At 40.6% G+C, this 7,500-nt stretch overlaps 1 protein-coding gene across 2 annotated transcripts in view; it reads right to left on the reverse strand.

Moving 5' to 3' along the window:
* The window catches only part of LOC129814156 (receptor-type tyrosine-protein phosphatase N2-like), a 151,678-nt gene that overhangs the window by 40,038 nt on the left and 104,140 nt on the right, over positions 1–7,500 (reverse strand). The window lies entirely within an intron of this gene.

Consider the following 7,500-nt stretch of genomic DNA (forward strand, 5'->3'; position numbering starts at 1 on the left):
TTCAGAGGCCAGTGATCTGGGATAATGGTCGTGTTCCATTCTACCCGGGGTATGTCCCAAATGGCACCCTGTTCCCTTGATGGTGCACTACTTTTGTGACCAGGGCCCATAGGGAATAGGGTGCCATTTGGGACACAGACCCCGGCCACGGTGAATCAACAATAGCCTGATAATTCTCTCTCATTAGAGACAGCATAAATGATGTTAGCAACGGAGCAATACGGAGCAGGGGGGACGAGTGAAGAGACAAGAGCTGCAAATTGCAATCCCAACTACCAGATCAACAATTTCCCTTTTTTTTACAGAATGATCAAAAATAAATAGTGAAAAAGGCTTGGCTGCTTGGCTTGACTCTGCTGCTTGCTTCAAGACAGGAATAATTAGCAAACCATTTTTTTTTTCTTCTTTTTTTTTTTACATCCTCTTTGTAGTGTTACAAAAAAATGCATTTCCCACCCCCCTCTCTCACACCATTATGAATGCCTGACTAGGCTATTCATGATCTTGTTCTAATAGTCATTTTATGCTATATATTCAGCCTGCCACATTCTATTTTCTACCTTGTCTTACATTGCAGAAATGCAAGGCCCTCATTTAAAGTTCAGGCTCATTTTATCTCTGCATCATAAAGACCTAGCAAGAAAATATTGGTGGAACGTGTGTCAGTTGGTGGCAGGCCAGGGGTCGTAGGGATTAGGGCCGGACCAGTCTGCATCCCAGTTAATGGAAATGTGTGTTAAAAAAGGCTGTGACGGCATCCCAAATCACACCCTATTCCCTATGAGCTCTACTTTTGACCAGGGCTTTGGTCAAAGTAGTGCACTGTATAGGGAATAGGGTGTGATTTGGGACACAGATGGTGAGATGGGCCCTGCTTGGGCCTGCCTGCCTGTCACAGACATGTAAGCCCCTAGGAGGTGGAAGGTTGGAAGGGAAGGGGTGGCCACTGAATGCTGCACAAGGATTGTTCTGGAATGCCTTGTGTTGTGAGGCTGTGAGACAGGGTACCCCACCACTACAGTGAACGGTATAGATCTATTCCCCCTGATTTCATTCATAGCTGGCTGTATTCAGCACCTTAAAAGAACGGATGCAGAAAGCTCTACAAAGGGAGACAACATTTGCCCAGTGCTTTGTGGGGTCCAATTTGCCTGGGAGCATTAAGCTCTACTGTAAAGCCTGGTTGCATGGTAATGTGATTGTGTTAAAATGAAACAGTGGGAAACTCTCCTCTCTATCAGTCTCACTGAGGCTCTCAGTGCTATGATGAAAAATAGCATTTCTCAGTCTAAAAAATATGATATTATTTTCTAAAGATTAAATTCTAAAAGATTCTAAACATTGCGTTTCCACTGACCTTCTCTCAGTCTCAGGGAGAGAAAAAAAATAATGTAACGCTCTGATGCATCTTACAGAAATATTACAAAATAAACTGAGCAGAATGTTTATTGTAGACACTCACTAGTAATACATTTGAACTACATGCCACACTTGCTTTGATTCCAGTACTCTTCTGCAAAATATATTTTTCCACGGACCTTCCCCCCCAAAAAATATGATAAGAATTTCATTATTTTATCAAATTAAATTTCATAGAGAAGGATCCATGGCATCTTGCTTGGATAGTAATGGCCATACTTAGTTTCCAAACTGTAACTGTTCACTCATCCCTCACTGCACATATGCTTATGCTGCCCTCTCTATTGATTCAAACAAATGTAGCCTGACTTCAACTGCTTGCCGTTAAATCACATGTATGAAAAATGAGGAGCTAAGATTTTGATTGTGGTGCAGAACCACAGAACCAGATGCTGTGGCATAGAAAAAAATATAGAGTAATTGAAAAGCAAAAAGCTTGCTGAGGGAGAATGTTCGAAGTAAATATGTGTATAGTGTGTGTGATTATTATCTGAAGACCTACATTTTTTTTACGCATTTACAAAACAAATCCCACAACAAGAGAATGTTTGACCTTTTCTTTGGGACAGTATAAAGGAAGCATAAAATAGATATTACCAGGCAGGCTAGCCAGACAGACAAAAAGGCAGAATCTTCTCTTCAATATTGCAGCTCCAGGGCCTTCCTTTCCGCCTCTCTCTCCAAAGGCTTAGCACTTTCAATCAAATGACATGGCAACATTTTGACGCACAGAGGGCGGTGGAAGATTAAATCCCATTATATATGGAAAGAAATGCCCCCCAAAATTCATTTCTTAATTATGTTTCGTGATACAAAAATAGATACAAAAATAAATACAAATCAGTATAAAATAGTTTTTCTGAAATCGACACACATTTCCTTGAAAACCAATGTGGTAAGAAGACAATTTGTAGTCTGATATCTAATGTTTTACATAATATGAATCACTTAGGTTACTGTTGGGTTTTTAACTTATACTTGCCTAGCTCAATTTTAGGCCAAAAATATTTTGTTTCAACACTATTTAATACATGCAAAAAAAAACTATGATTAAGCTGAAAATATGGTCTCAGATAGCAAAGGGGAAGGGAGTTCCTTTCATGCCGAGAGGTCTATTGTCCATCTGTCCTGAAGCAATTGTACTTGCAAATTTCAATTTCACATAGGCAAACGTGATCTGACATACACAGCTCCTCCTCAGCATGCATTGGAGAAAAGCATTAGCATAGCCGTCAAGGATGGATGCTGCACACTCTGGGGTCAAGCTTTTCATTTCAACACATATCAGATGTAGGTGAGTCTGCCCAAAATAACACTGATTCTCCTGAGAGAAACAATAGTATATAGGCTACAATAATCTGAAGAAAGAGAGGGAAAGCATACTTAATGATCTGAAGGTTGTTGAATTTAAAACCATGCAGAATGTATGCAGATGCACTTGTTCAAATGTATGTATTATTGCTGTAAAATTGTCAGCATATAAAAGACAAGTGTATTTCTCATACAATCCATAGGTTATACAGGTTTACAGTATGATGAGAGAAAACTGTTAATTAAGCAAGGTCTGAATTCTGTTCTATAGCAGGACATACAAAATAAAGTCACTAAAACTCTTGAATTCCATGGGCTTAAAAACATGGATTTATTTTCACCGTTATTTCACCTTTATTTCACCTTTATTTGAACAGGGAGTCATATTGAAACCCAGGTCTCTTCTTCTCTCTTATAAAATTAGAGACCCCTCCAAGTAAATCCCATCCAGCCCTTATAGTTTTTAAATTCTAGCATGTGAACTAGAAGGCATAGAAAGAGCGCTTGAATTGAGGGATGTTGGTTGGCTTGGTGAGGGGGTATGAAAGATTAGTGAGGCTACCTTAGACAAAAGGCAGATGGATTTCTACAGCTCTGGCTTATTCTAAATCATTGAATAAAGGTCAGGGGGAGAGAGGCGTCTAACTATTGTTTTCATCCAGCTACTTGTGAGGAAACAATGATCTCTCCCTAACCTCGGATAATACAATGCCTTTGAAAAGTTCACCCCCATTTACAAAACCTTTCAGCAAACAGGCATGCACACACACACACGCACGCACGCACGCACGCACGCACGCACGCACGCACGCACGCACGCACGCACGCACGCACGCACACACACACACACACACACACACACACACACACACACACACACACACACACACACACACACACACACACACACACACACACACACTTTTCAAGAGAACAATTTAACGGTTCAAGAGTGTATAAATTGTTAACACAATTTACCACACAATTTACCACACATAATATCAATCATTATATATATATATATATATATAATGTCTGTGTGTATATATATATATGTGTGTATATATATGTGTGTAAATATATATATATATATATATATATATATATATATATATATATATATATATATACACATATATTACAAACATATATATATTTACACACATATATATATACACACATATATATATATATACACACAGACATTTTATATATATATAGGCCTACTCTAGTGGAAGTTGTTTCCATTCTATTCAGTTCTTTGGATCTCAGTCTGGCAAACTGGCAAACATAGATAGCCTATAACTTTGATATGTACACTCATATTGTGATGCATGATGGTCCTCCAAATGAATGATTTGTACACACCCTTAAAACAAATAAATTCTCCATATATAAGTGCCACTATTGCAGGCATTATAACGGTTCTATATTTCAATAAGGTCTGTTCACTTCAATATATCAGCATACCACATAATAAATAGACTAGATAACCAAAAATAACCACCCCAAAATTACATTTTTGAACAGTTTTGATTCAAATATAAAAGACTGTGTCTAGGCTACAGAAATATGCACTGAGTTGACCCCTGGCAACTGTGAGCCGTCAATCTTCTTAATGCGTAAACTCCAGGTAGGCTACATGGTGCACCGCGCATTAACTTCAGATTGGATTGCTATAGAAGAGTGGTCAAAATAGGTCGAAAATGTGAGAGAAATAAATTACAAATACGTGCCCACTGAATTTATATTTCAGGTTATGGTTAATTGATATATACTGATACCAACAGAGAATTAGGCATGGTCACCATATGATATACAACAACGTCATGCGTAATGCGCAATTATCCAAAAAGACCAGTAGGCTATAGCTTATGTATGACAAAACTAAATATGTTAATAGATAAGCATATGAACTCAAAACACAATCAAAATAATCTTATCCAAGTACCATTTGGATGGTTATCAACAATAGACCACATGCACTTGCTGAACATGATATATCTCGAGATAGAGGGAAGTGAAGCCAAATGATGTTGCAATAATGCGTCGCCTAATCTGATACGAGTATTTACCCAAATTCATGTTGAGATGTTACAGATTCCTTGAGCTTCAGCTATTCCCTATTCCATCCGAGAGCACGCACGACACGGCAGTCGATGCATAGACACTAGCAGCGGCGGTAACATCAGCGTGAATGACTCCTCTCACTCCGTTCTTTCATCTATCAAAAGTTCACAGTCTCTCTCTTCCATTCAATTCAGCCGTGACAAAGGCGCACGGCAGCGGTTGCCCTGAACGGTAAGCCTTCTCCTCAAATGAGGTGAAAGCTTGGAGAAAAATAAAATACACCAAAAGCGTATTTTTTCCTCGACAAATTCTTTAGAGAAACCTCAACCATACGAGCACGCTACTCCCGCGGAAAGGAGTGGCGGAGATGTGTGTGGGTGATGATTTATTCGCTTTGGACAAAGTATGGGATCGAGCCCCTCCTTATATTCAGCGGCCCTCGGGTCCCTGTCTGTACCACATGTCACATCCAATGGTTGCTATGGTGATGCCTCCACATGTTGCCGACTGTGTAGCGAAAGCTAGAGGAGAGCTCAGAGCTGGCTGTTGAAAAGCTTGTCGGGAATACGAATGGACCCTGCGCTTGCCTGCCTCTCATTTGTACAATTGTTTGGGATTTCTTATCTTATGGAATAGCCTAACTAGGATCTTTATATTTATTTTGTTTCTTTTTTGGATATTCAATTATTGGAAATAAATGGGTTGAACCACATATACTGTATATATTTTTCCTATGGGTTGAGAATCCTCCTTTAGCTGTTCAACTGTAGGCTATAGCTTATTCTGTACATGTTATCCCCAGATTTACAGTAAGCCTACTATGCTACTTAACTCTAGCCTACCTTATCATTCACCTGTAAAAAAATATATATATTTCCATCATTAAAAGTAAAACTTGACAACCATTATTCATTCCTGATGTCTTATGCCAGTCCTGCTGACACAAAACGATGTATCTGATTTTGGTATTGCATTTGCCAGCCTTGACCATGCACTGCAGTAGTGACTCACAATGTCATATCCTCAAAAAACCTAGGTATGTAGAGAGAGGGAGCAGAGACTTATTTCGCTACAGTACACACAAGGACAAACATCCCCCCAAAAAACCAATCAACACATACTGCTAATTAGTTATTATCACAGAAAGGGCTGATCCTATGGAGGGCAACAGCTGCAGAAAACATGGGGGAAGGAAGGCTGGGTGGCTGGGTCTGAGAACCCAGGAGGGGGGGGGGGGGGGGCACGTGGATCAGAGGGGATAGAAAGAGTTAAAGAACGTCACAAATGGCACCCTCTTCCCTACACATTGCACTACTTTTGACCTCTGGTAAAATGTTGTGCACACCTCTGGTCAAAAGTAGTGCACTAGGGAAAAGGGTGTCATTTGGGACACATCCTTAGAACAGGAGGGAAGGAGATCCTGTCTAATGCAGACGACAAGACTTGGTAGGACTCTTCAGTTTATCTTTCTATTCAGGCCCAACTCCTCCTGTGTCGGTCCATTGTTCTCCTGTGTGACAGCTGGAGGTGACAGGCTCAGCACAGGGACAAAACCGGGCGCTTTCACTCTGCACCAGGCTGCAATCGGACAAACAGAAAGGACGCCACAGCCAGCTACAGCTTACAGCTCCAATATCTCATTTCCCCCTTAGCAGCATGCAAACGCTTTCCATTAGGATAGGCTGGCTAGCCCAAGGTCTTTCTCCCTCTAAGCAGCATCTTAAAACGCTAAAGTAAGAAGAGCATATGTGGTGGATTAAACAGAGTTAAAAAGGCAAAAATATATTGAAATTTATGAATGTATATTTATTTACTATCCAATAGCTTCCTCTCCGACTGTGGTACCAAAAGCGGTAAGTTCCCTGACCTCTCGTGTCCATGATGCTACGGCAATACGTTTTTTTCACATTTCCATTTGTTTGAGCCTAACCAGTGAAATGAGAGACTGTGCACCAAGACTAATATCCTTCAATGGGAAAACTAGGTTTCAGTGTAACTTATTTTGCCAAGCTGACAGCACAAATTCAGTAGCGGACCACCAAACTAATCTGTCCACCTTTTAGACACCACTCATTTCCCATCCCCCACAACCCCCTGTGTCTCTTGGTATTACGATCAAAACAAACGTGCAACGCAAAAGCCTGGATGTGTCTCATATGGTACCCTATTCCCTATATAGTGCACTACTTTTGACCAGGGCCCATAGCTAACCTTAATGACACCCGCAAGATAGGCTACAGTACATTATTACGCATAAATAACATCTGGCCAGTGGCCTCCACATCCTCTCTCTGCTGCTGACAAACCAACTGTGACGAGGAATTTCATATGGGCAGAGAGGCTCTATAGTGATAGTGAAAAGGCTTGGACACAGAGAGAATAAGCAAGCTAAGGAAGCCTTTTTTCTCTGGAGTCCGGGTGCTTCTTCACGCTGCTCAATTTTCCACCTTGTGAAGTGAGCTTAGGTAGGTGTGTGTGTGTGCCTGCATCCCAAATTGTGCCCTATTCCCTATATAGTCCACTACTTTTGTGAACCCTGGTCAAAAGTTGTGCACTATATGGGACACAGGGTGCCATTTGGGATACAGACACACCTACCTAAGCTCACTTCACAAGGTGGAAAATTGCATGACAAGCAAGCCCACATAACCAGTGTGTGTGTGTGTGTGTGTGTGTGTGTGTGTGTGTGTGTGTGTGTGT

Source organism: Salvelinus fontinalis, chromosome 17 (genome assembly GCF_029448725.1).
Source record: "Salvelinus fontinalis isolate EN_2023a chromosome 17, ASM2944872v1, whole genome shotgun sequence".
Classification (NCBI taxonomy): domain Eukaryota; kingdom Metazoa; phylum Chordata; class Actinopteri; order Salmoniformes; family Salmonidae; genus Salvelinus; species Salvelinus fontinalis.